Here is an 11,179-nt window from a genome sequence, read left to right as displayed (position 1 = left end):
TGTTATCTTTGGAGAAAAAAGAACATTGGTCTAGAAAGCTCCAAAGTCAGCCAAGGCAACTTCACATATCAGGTTCCAAAAGAGTCCTTTTTCCTTAAGCTAGACTGAAGGAGAAAAGACACATTCCTGCTTCTAAGCTGGTAGGTAAAGGAGTTTGAAAAGTTTCATTTAAAATGTACATTTTAGGGCTTCCCTGGTGGTGCAGTGGTTAAGAATCCACCTGCCAATGCAGGGGACACGGGTTCGAGCCCTGGTCCGGGAAGATCCCACATGCCGTGGAGCAACTAAGCCCATGCGCCACAACTACTGAACCTGCGCTCTAGAGCCTGTGAGCCACAGCTACTGAGCCTGCGTGCCACAACTACTGAAGCCCGCAAGCCTAGAGCCCGTGCTCCGTAACAAAAGAAGCCACCACAATGAAGCCTGTGCACCGCAACGAAGAGTAGCCCCCGCTCACTGCAACTAGAGAAAGCCCGCGCACAGCAATGAAAACCCAACCCAGCCACAAATATATAAAAATAAAATAAATTAATTTTAAAAAATAAAATAAAATGTACATTTTAACAGATTTATTTAAGGCAGGAGTGGGTTGTAGAAAACAATAGATTTTTCTGCACGGAGAAGGGAAAAAATCTGCTCTGACTTTACTAAAAGCAATGGCTCAGCAGTGCTCACGTTTAGAGAAAAGCAAGCTAAGTCTGTCACACATTATTTCTTTTTTTTTTTTTTAACGTTTCTTTAATTAATTAATTTATTTTATATTTTATTTTTGGCTGTGTTGGGTCTTCGTTTCTGTGCGAGGGCTTTCTCCAGTTGCGGCGAGCGGGGGCCACTCTTCATCGCAGTGCGCGGGCCTCTCACTATCGCGGCCTTTCTTGTTGCGGAGCACAGGCTCCAGACGCGCAGGCTCAGTAGCCGTGGCTCACGGGCCCAGTTGCCCCGCGGCATGCGGGATCCTCCCAGACCAGGGCTCGAACCCGCGTCCCCTGCATCGGCAGGCGGACTCCCAACCACTGCGCCACCAGGGAAGCCCACATTATTTCTTTTATCCAGATGCACATAGAAGCTCTTCAGTTTGGCTGAGCCAACCAAGAACATCTAAGTTTTCAGCATGATGACCAGCCATTCATTATCTTATCATTGAAAAGCCAGGCCAAATCCACAAAGACACTTCTATTCTTCTGCCCTTGCGAGTTTAAAGCTCATGGGAGCGGAGGTGTCGGAGACCACCACAAGGAATGTTTAGTCAACGAGGTGGGCTTGGGACGCAGACTGAGTTGGAGCTAAACCACACTAGTCTGGAACTAGGCATCCAGCCAAGTGTACAATTCCATCTAGGTGTACATCAGCTAATTGAACTTGAGCAAGTCATTCACCTTTCTTAACCTGCATCCTTAATATTTCTCAGAAGCTTATCAAGGATTTAGTGAGATAATGTATGGGATCTCCAGAAGTAGAATTCCTTCTAGTTTGTTAAACATCCTCTGTCTCTCCTACGAAGAATACATTTGGCTTCCTTTTCATTGCCCATGTATTTCTTTTTTTTTTTTTTTTATAAATTTATTTATTTATTTATGGCTGTGTTGGGTCTTCGTTGCTGTGCACAGGCTTTCTCTAGTTGTGGTGAATGGGGGCTACTCCTCACTGCAGTGCGTGGGCTTCTCATTGTGGTGGCTTTTCTTGCTGTGGAGCACAGGCTCTAGGCACACGGGCTTCAGTAGTTGTGGCACACAGGCTCAGTAGTTGTGGCACTTCGGCTTAGTTGCTCCACGGCACGTGGGATCTTCTTGGACCAGGGCTTGAACCCATGTCCCCTGCATTGGCAGGCGGATTCTTAACCACTGTGCCACCAGGGAAGTCCCTGCCCATATATTTCTTAAAATACACCTTGGGAGAGACAACATGTTTAAAATGCAGTGGAGCAACCTGCTCATAAACTCTGAGGTCTGAACAAAGTGAGAACATGACAAAGGAACATGAATTATGCGCTGAATCGCACAAGAGTTCGAAACAGGAAAATTGACTCTGCTGGGTGCGGTTCTACAATCATATAATGTGGTTTACAGTTTAAAATATCAACTATAAAACACCATCTCAAGGTGAGTTTTGGTTTGGCTATAACCACGGCAAAAAGAAAGCCCACTCATACTAAGAATGACCTTTACACCTGTTTGGGTTTCTTAGTAACTTATTTTAACAGATTGTCTATATGAGATGGAGTTTTATGACTGGTAACGGTCCAAAGGTGGAGAAAATGTGAATGCAGTGTGTTTAGCCATATTTTTCTGTGCATTTTGTTCTCGTGAAATGTAACAAAAGATGGATTCCTGGAGAGTGGCATTTTCATTCTTTCTTTTTTGGATAAAATAAGTACCTCATGCAGAAACTACAAAGTGAATGTAACTGTTCTTCCAATTGTTCCAACAGGGAAAATAGTCTTTAAAAAAGTATTTTCTCCAGTTATCAAACAAAAAATAAGAGCTTCCGTCAAAAATTTCCTTTTCTCCAAAAGTCCCATTTGCTCTGCCTGCTTATGGTTCAACCTGATGAGCCTTTTCATAGAAGAAGCATACAAGGCACAAATCAAGTGTAGAACGGTAGACTGCCGATCAATAAACATGAAAAGATGAGAGAAATTAGGTGCTGCCATAAAATTTTTAAAATCACATTGGGAGACTGGAAACAATGACTATTTCATCCTCTTTGTCAATGATGTATATAAATTAGCTCTGCATCAGATATGGACTATTTGGGGCCTCTGTACATTTCAGGAAATCAAAGATGGATTCAGAGAGACCTGAGAGCTGGGAGGAGGGGCTGGAGGGCAGATAAGGCTGTCTATCCTCTGGGTAGGAGCTCTCAAAAGCAAAAAGCTCTCACAGATCCAATGCTACCTGCTAGGAAAGAGTAAACCAAGATGGAGAAAATACCTGAACTCCTCCAAAGTGTGGTTTCTTCTCACTAGAACCTTTCCGGGGAGGAGGGGACGGTTGAGTCAGTTCTGCTGGTATCTTGTTCGGTTTTGCATTTGCATGCATCTGTACCCTCCTTTGTTTCCCCTGAAGTGGAAGTTATCAAAGTATCACAAGAATGTCAGGTCTCACAAAGTTCCTCTCCACCCTGGACTGGGAAGTAGGGAGAATATCACACCGGACCTGTTCTTGAAAATTTGCAGAACAAAGAAAAGAAAGAAAAAACAGTAAAGGTCAGATAAATTCCTATTAAGCAGACAAGCTTTATAATGTTTATCCAAATTAAATCTCTTCATATGGATGTTTACCCATCATTAATTCTTACTGTAATCACCTTGGGGGAAGAACACCTTCCATCGGTGGCTGATGGTGCTGCCTTTAGGAAAGAGAGTTACTTTTTCCTATAGCAGGTCTGCAGTAAGCTCATACTGAGGCTTAAATCAGTTCTCTGAAAACCACTGGGCAAATAGGGGCCAGAGGATAGTCCTGACAGAGACTCAAGGACTAAAGGAGGAAAGAATCAGAATCTGAAAAGAATCAGTTTGAAAAGCTTGAGAGCCATCAGGATTGTAGGATCCAGAGCCCTGAAGCAATGAAGGAGATAACAAGTGCTGGAAAAACCCATGATTTCTTTTCTTTAGTTTTTTGATGGGGACATTCCTTTCGAATGCCTGTTGTCTGTGAACCTGCCACTTAGCTAACATCCTCAGAATTGCCAGGTGAGCACTACATGCAAATGGTTTCCTCTTGGTCCCCCTCGCTCCAGCGGGGCTGTGCTCTGGTTGGACAGGAGGAAAGCAACCCAAGTATCGGCATGAAAATAAGACAACCTGGCTTCCCACTTTGCTTTAACGATTTCCATGGCCAGTATGACAAGTTTTCCTGGAATAGGCCTGCAAACACAGGTACGTGTCTCACCCTGTTAGACCCAAGAGCAAGTAAAGCAACCTGAACTCCCCATGAAGAGCTGGGCACACAAACCTACACCCACGAGCAAAAGCTAAAGGAGCCAAAGTGGGCAAAACTTTCCACCCACTTGCTTCCAAAGCATATATGACTCCGGGGAAGGAGCGAGGGCAGCTCAGTGTACAGAGGCATGCTCAAACCTTTCCACTGGCTTTCTTTTCTCCTGCTCCATGCATACCCGCAGGAACCTGAACATGATGAGGGTTTAAACGCATCACTACGGAAGCTTCCAGGGATGAAAATCTACCTTCTCCTTAAAAAATTCCCACTTTTCTCTTTGCTTCGGTGTCCCTTTTTTGGCACTTTCTTCCCTCCCCTTTTTCTTAAGTCTACCGTCCTCCTCGTATTTGAAGGTAATCAGTGACACAGGTAATCCTTTCATCTCTTGCTACCCGCACTGAAGGTTGCTCTTCTCTTACTGGTTGGTGAGGTTAGTTCTAGGACATGACCACTGTCTAGTTCTGTTTGTCACATTTTAACTCTTGGCTGAGTCATGGGGACTGGGTAGAGGAGGGGTCCTACACTCATTCATTCAGGCAACAAGCATATGGTGTCCTAATTAACAATATGGACTTAGAATGAAGATTAGAAGTGGTTTGAAATCCCAGGTCCAACACTTCATTAGCTGTGTGACTGCGGACAAGTTGATGAACATCTGTAAGCCTCAGTTTCTTCCCCAGACATGGACAGAATACACTGTTGTAAGAATTACATATGGGAGAAGTCCCGGGCAGCCCAGTGGTTAGTACTCCGCACTCTCACTGCCAAGGACCCGAGTTCAATCCCTGGTTGGGAAACTAAGATTCCACAAGCCACGTGGTGCAGCCAAAAATAAATAAATCAATAAATATGGTATGGACCTAGAGATGATCATACCAAGTGAAGTAAACCAGACAGAGAAAGACAAACATCATATGATATCACTTATATGTGGAATCTAAAAAAATGATACAAATGAACTTATCTACAAAATAGACCCACAGACATAGAAGACAAACTTCTGGTTACCAAAGGGGGGGAGGAGGGATAAATTAGGAATTTGGGATTAAAATATACACACTACTATATATAAAATAGGTAACCAACAAGGACCTACTGTATAGCACAGGGAACTATACTCAATATCTTTTAATAACCTATAATGGAAGAGAAAGTAAAAAAAGAATATATATAGATATAGATATATGTATAACTAAATCACTTTGCTGTACACCTGATAGTAACACAACATTGTAAATCAACTGTATTTCAATAAAAATTTTCAAAAGAATTGTAAAAAGTAAAAATTTTTTTAAAAAAAGAATTAAATGTGGTAATGTATACAAAGCAATTAGCATAGTACCTGGCATATGGTAAGCTGAGTAATGTTAGCCATGACCAGCATCATCAAACCATCCTTGTTATTAAGCTACACAAAGTGCCATGCCAAGCAATGGGAAATAATGAATAAGGGTTTTTTTGTTTGTTTTTTTTTAATTTTGGCTGCGTTAGGTCTTCGTTGTTGGGTCTTCATTGCTGCGCGCGGGCTTTCTCTAGTTGCGGCGAGCGGGGGCTACTCTTCATTGCAGTGCGCAGGTTTCTCACTGCGGTGGCTTCTCTTGTTGCGGAGCACGGGCTCTAGGGCCCGCGGGCTTCAGTAGTTGTGGCACGTGGGCTCAGCAGTTGTGGCTTGCAGGCTTAGTTGCTCCGCGGCATGTGGGATCTTCCCAGACCAGGGCTCGAACCCTGTCCCCTGCATTGGCAGGCAGATTCTTAACCACTGCACCACCAGGGAAGTCCCAATGAATAAGGTTTTAACTTCAAGAAGCTCACAGACCACCCCAAGAGAGACAGACATGTGAACTAATCATCATATAACCATAACCTCAATCTGACCACCTGCCACAGTTTTTCTGAATTCTTTGTATTCAAAAAGGTTGACTCAAACACTGAACTGAAGCTAAACATTTTTTACTCAACATGCTCGTCAAACTTCTATGAACTTGATCTACAAGGTTTCCTTGATGACGCTTCATCACTCTTTTTTATTCTTTATTCCCCTATCTGTTAGGGGAACTACCTGTTATTGTTTCGGTTTTCTCATGGATGGGTATTACCCATAGAAAATGGAAATCTATAGAAATCCTAAGAGGCTCATTCTCCTGGTTCAGATAAAAACAGTAGAAATCACAACAGCAGATTCAAGACCTCCCTCCCCACCAAGTACAAACAAACACATTTGCAATGCCATTAAAACAGGCAGCTTCTAAAAATCTGATACTAGTGGCCAACATTGCCAGCTCCCAGAATTGTTAATCATGTTAGCGAATGAATCATTCACTAAAGAGATCAGGGCTGGTATTCTGACACTAATTCCCAAGATGCAGAGTACAAAGCTGAATCATATCTGCCGTTTTTAGGTGACTCTGACTGCTGGGCTGAAAGTACCAAGTTTTGGCAAAATACCAAATTTCTCTATTCTGTGCCTGAAGGTTTATAGTGCGACAACAAGGTTATGCTTTTGTTGAAATTTAGCTGGAAAGGAAAAAAAATCTTAAAATATTTTCCACATCGACATGCTCCAAATTTTATAGAAGTCTTTATGACTGTTACTTTGATGTATATGCCAAACAGGATAAACCATGAAAGGCAACACTGTTAATGAACACGAGGAAATTTATATAATTGTAATAGCCAGTTTGGCTAGTTTTATGGGTGTGTGTACATTTAATTTTGAGTTGAGCAATATCCAATTTGGCAATGAGATAGAATAATATGAGTCTCTCTGCTTGTTTGTTTTAATTACTAACAACCAGAGAAAAACTATTCACAGCGGCCAGAAGAATTAAAATCAGAAATACACTCTACTATTTGCAGACTGCCAGTAATAGGCCTCAAATGGATGTCGTTTATTCAGGAGTTGCAAAAGTCAAGAAGGGCAAATTTGAAGCTGTGTTAAGTAAGGAAAACACATACAAGCAGATGTTAAGTTTTTTGTGGCATGAAACAACTTTTCTTCCAAGCTGCGAAAGAAGTCCCAATAATCATTCACTCAATGGTATTCGTGTGCTCATGGGTCAAGTCCTGTTCTAGGTGCTGAGGATACCCCGATGAACCAGTACACAAAGTCCTCTCTACACAGAGCTTATGTTCTAATAAGTCACACATGCAATAAACAGACAAACAATTCAAAGAATAATTTCATGTCATGCTAAGTGCCATAAAAATAGCTAGATAGCTAGTCAGTGAATGGTTCTCTGAAGAACTGACATTTAAATAGAAATCTGAATGGCATTCAGGGGACGGGGTGTGCAGCCATGCTGGAATCTAGAAGAAGAACATTTCGAGAAGAGGGGACAGCAAGAGTAAAGGTTTTGAGGCAGGAATACACCATGACAGTTCAAAGAACAGCAAGAAGCCAGTGGGGATGGAGCATAGTGAACAAGGGAGAGAAAGGAAGGAGGTAAGATCAGAGGTCTTGGTGGAGGAAGGGGTGTTCATACAAAGTCTGTGGGATGTGGAGAGATGTTTTGATTTTAATCATGAGAGCCATTGAAGAGTATTATGATTTCGTGATATTACTCTGGTTTCCGTGTGTGTTTAGAAGCTCAAGAATAAAAGCCATGAGCCCAGTTAAGACGTTATGAAAGGAGTTGGGCAAGAGATAATGGCAGCTCAGAACTGGGTGTTCCACAAGAGCAGTACAAAGTGCTCAAATCCAAGAATGTAAAGATGGAGCCAATAAGACAAGCAGTAGATTAAGTTTAGGGATGATAGTTTTCCCTAAAATCATGTTCACTCATGGTAGTATCTCATGGTAGTATACCATACCTAAAACGATGCTCAGAAATATTTGTTAAATGAACAAACTGATCTAAGAGTCAGAAAACATAAGTCCTAGTTCCACTCATTTACCATTTTTTTGGTAACAGTTCTTTGAATCAGTCTTACTTTCAGACACCTGTGATGGTCAGAGAGACAATAATGGGCATTGAAATACCTTGCCACAAGCTGCTCTATTTACAATAGCCAAGACAGGGAAGCAACCTAAATGTCCATCAACGGAGGAATGGATAAAGAAGATGTGGCATATACAATGGAATATTACTCAGCCATTAAAAAGAATGAAATAATGCTATTTGCAGCAACACGGATGGACCTAGAGATTATCATACTAAGTGAATTAAGTCAGACAGAGAAAGACAAATATCATATGATATCACTTATATGTGGAATCTAAAAAAACGATACGAATGAACTTATTTACAAAACAGAAATAGACTCACAGACATAGAAAATAAAGTTACAGTTATCAAAGGGGAAGGGGGGGAAATTAGGAGTTTGGGATTAACAGATACACACTACTATATAGAAAATAGATAAACAACAAGGACCTACTGTATAGCACAGGGAACTATATTCAATATCTTATAATAATGCATAATGGAAAAGAATCTGAAAAAGAATGTGTGTATATATATATGTATAACTAAACTGCTTTGCTGTACGCCTGAAACTAATACAACATCGTAACTTAACTATACTTCAATTTTTTTTTAATGGTTAAAAAAAAACAAACAAAACAAGAAATACCCTGCCACAGCTTTCAATCTGCAGTCACAATCAGACAGCAACTATACTAGCCCAGGTTGGGTTTACATGTAGGTATAAGTGAAATAAAAGTTGTCCTTCCTCCAGAGCCCCAATTTTTACTTAGATTTTATTTAATAGGTCCCCCATTACCTATTAAGTAGAATTCATACTCCTTGGCCTGGCATTTAAAGTCTTTCATGATTGGGGCTTCCCTGGGGGCTCAGTGGTTAAGAATCCGCCTGCCAATGCAAGGGACACGGGTTCGAGCCCTGGCCCAGGAAGATCCCACATGCCGCAGAGCAACTAAGCCCGTGCACCACAACTACTGAGCCTGCGCTCAAGAGCCTGCAAGCCGCAACTACTGAGCCCACATGCCACAACTACTGAAGCCCGTGTGCCTAGAGCCTGTGCTCTACAACAAGAGAAGCCACCGCAATGAGAAGACTGCGCACCGCAACGAAGAGTAGCCCCCGCTCGCTGCAACTAGAGAAAGCCCACGTATAGCAATGACCACCCAACACAGCCAAAAATAAAAATAAATAAATAAATAAATTTTTTTAAAAATAAAATAAAATAAATAAAGTCTTCCATGATATATCTCCCATCCTTCTTACTTCAAATATCCCCCTTCATATGCCCTATATTCCAGTCAAAATGAATTGCTCTTTTTTAAGCCCTGCATTTTTTTTTTCTCCTTCCCTATCTTTGCCCATGCTGGGAATTTCCTGCCCAACCACCTTCTATTCATCTTTCACAAGATCCAGCTCAATCTTCATTATCTTTTCCTTGGCAACCTCTCCTTACTTCAAACCTATCCATAACGCTGGATTCCTAAAAACTGCCACACTAGAAACTGTAGGGCAAATCTTCCCATCTGTCAGTCATCTCCTGATGTGGGCAAAGAGCCTTGCACATGTCATTGGTTAACATACGTTAGGAAAAGCCAAGACATGGGCTTTTCTTTTTTCACTATCTCCATCTTAGCACAAAGGGTTTGGATCAATGCTTCACTAAACTCCGCTCTTCATGCAAAAGTTAGAATAAAACAATCTATAAGAATAATCACAGGGAATTCCCTGGTGGTCCAGTGGTTAGAACTCTGCGCTTCCACTGCAGGGGGCACAGGTTCAATCCCTGGTTGGGGAAATATCCCGCAAACCACGCGGCACAGCCAAAAAAAAAAAAAAAATGAAGAATCACAGACCAATTTTCTTAGCCTTTCTGAAGTCATGGGTCTTAGCCTAAGTCTAGACACAGGCTTAGACATAGCCATATCTTTTTCAATGCAACAGACACCTTTATGGTCTTTGTAAGTTACTTGACCTCAGTTTTCTCACCTGTAAAAATCTGGGTAATCATTATACCTACCTCACAGGGTTGTTTCTCGGATTAAGTTAGTTAACATAGATAACAGTGTCTAGCATATGTGTTTAACGCTATCATCTATATCAGGTCTTTCCTGAAAGGGGAGGAAGCCATGTAACTGACAACTCACAACTGTTGATAAAGATGAACATCCTTCTGTTTGGTAGTCAGATGTTGTCCAGGCAAGAAGAGAGTGGAAAACACCTGAACTTTGTCTTGCAGCTCCACCCCACTTTAGATCCTAGCCAGTGATGGACTTAAACACATCACATAGGTCTGTGAGCCAAGCTATCTTCCAATGAGCCCAAATATCCACCCTACCTAGAGCTACTGCTGTATAAGTGGGCACTGCTGATGGGCATTCCTAGTGACTCATAAAACACACACACACACACACACACACACAATCAATCAATCAGTCAATCAGAGGAGGGCAAGAAAGATCAAAGGGAGAAGCTAACTGTCTATGGCTTCTATCATGATGGCTCTCATAGGTCTTATCGGCAGAAGACCCATGACCAGAAGATTCCCATCCCACTCTCCTTGGAGCTCTATCGCCAGCATTTCTCCCCTCCACCATCCCATTTCTATACTCTGGAATCCTATACAGTACACCACCTTCCAGGAGATATGTTTAAGCCACAAGATAAAAGATATCCCCCTATGGATGAGTCATTCATACTATCTTGCATCAGGGAATCCTTTTAAAGGAGGCAGCCCACCTCGCTGCAGGGAGCACATATTGTCTGATTTCATTCTCCTGCTTTTGCACTTAACCTCCTCTCAGGCTCTGAGAGTTCTTCATTCTAGATACCAATTCCTAATATCTACACTTCAAACAACTCCTGTTTTGACGATGATGATGATGATGATGATGGCGATGATATTGAACACTTACTATGAGCCAGAGACTGTGCTCAGGGCCTTATAAATACACCTCCTTACAACAACCCAATGAATAAGGTATTATTATTATTATCCTCATTAACCTCATGAGGAAACTGAGGCTTCGAAAGGTTATGTAACATAGTGAAGTCACATAGTTAGGAAGTGGCAGAGCCAGAACTTATATCTAGAACAATCTGGCTCCAGAGCCCTTAACTTTAACCACTTTGATCTACTTTCTCTCCTTTGGATGACCCATTTGTACTCACATCTTGATCCCAGCCTGCCTGCTGACACTTCAATTTTGCATGTCCCCTGGTTTGGGCACATTTGGCACATCTAGTAAATTCTCTTGACTCTAACGAGACAAAGAAGTGTACCTTCTGACTTCTCCATCAGGGAAGATGGACCAGACAATG

At 41.8% G+C, this 11,179-nt stretch overlaps 1 long non-coding RNA gene across 1 annotated transcript; it reads right to left on the bottom strand.

The window, feature by feature from the left end:
- Positions 1-712: 712 nt before the first annotated feature.
- Positions 713-10,823, bottom strand: LOC309615949. Its single transcript, XR_014237167.1, has 2 exons — positions 3,307-10,823; positions 713-3,155 (listed from the first exon to the last, which is right to left on the bottom strand). It is a non-coding gene; the product is annotated as an uncharacterized lncRNA (long non-coding RNA).
- Between the last annotated feature and the right edge of the window lie 356 nt (positions 10,824-11,179).

The sequence above is a fragment of the Balaenoptera borealis genome (genome assembly GCF_965194805.1).
Source record: "Balaenoptera borealis genome assembly, chromosome: 18".
In the NCBI taxonomy this organism is placed as follows: Eukaryota; Metazoa; Chordata; class Mammalia; order Artiodactyla; family Balaenopteridae; genus Balaenoptera; species Balaenoptera borealis.
The sequence above is the reverse complement of the archived record's forward strand: the minus strand, read 5'-3'. Positions and strand labels throughout refer to the sequence as shown.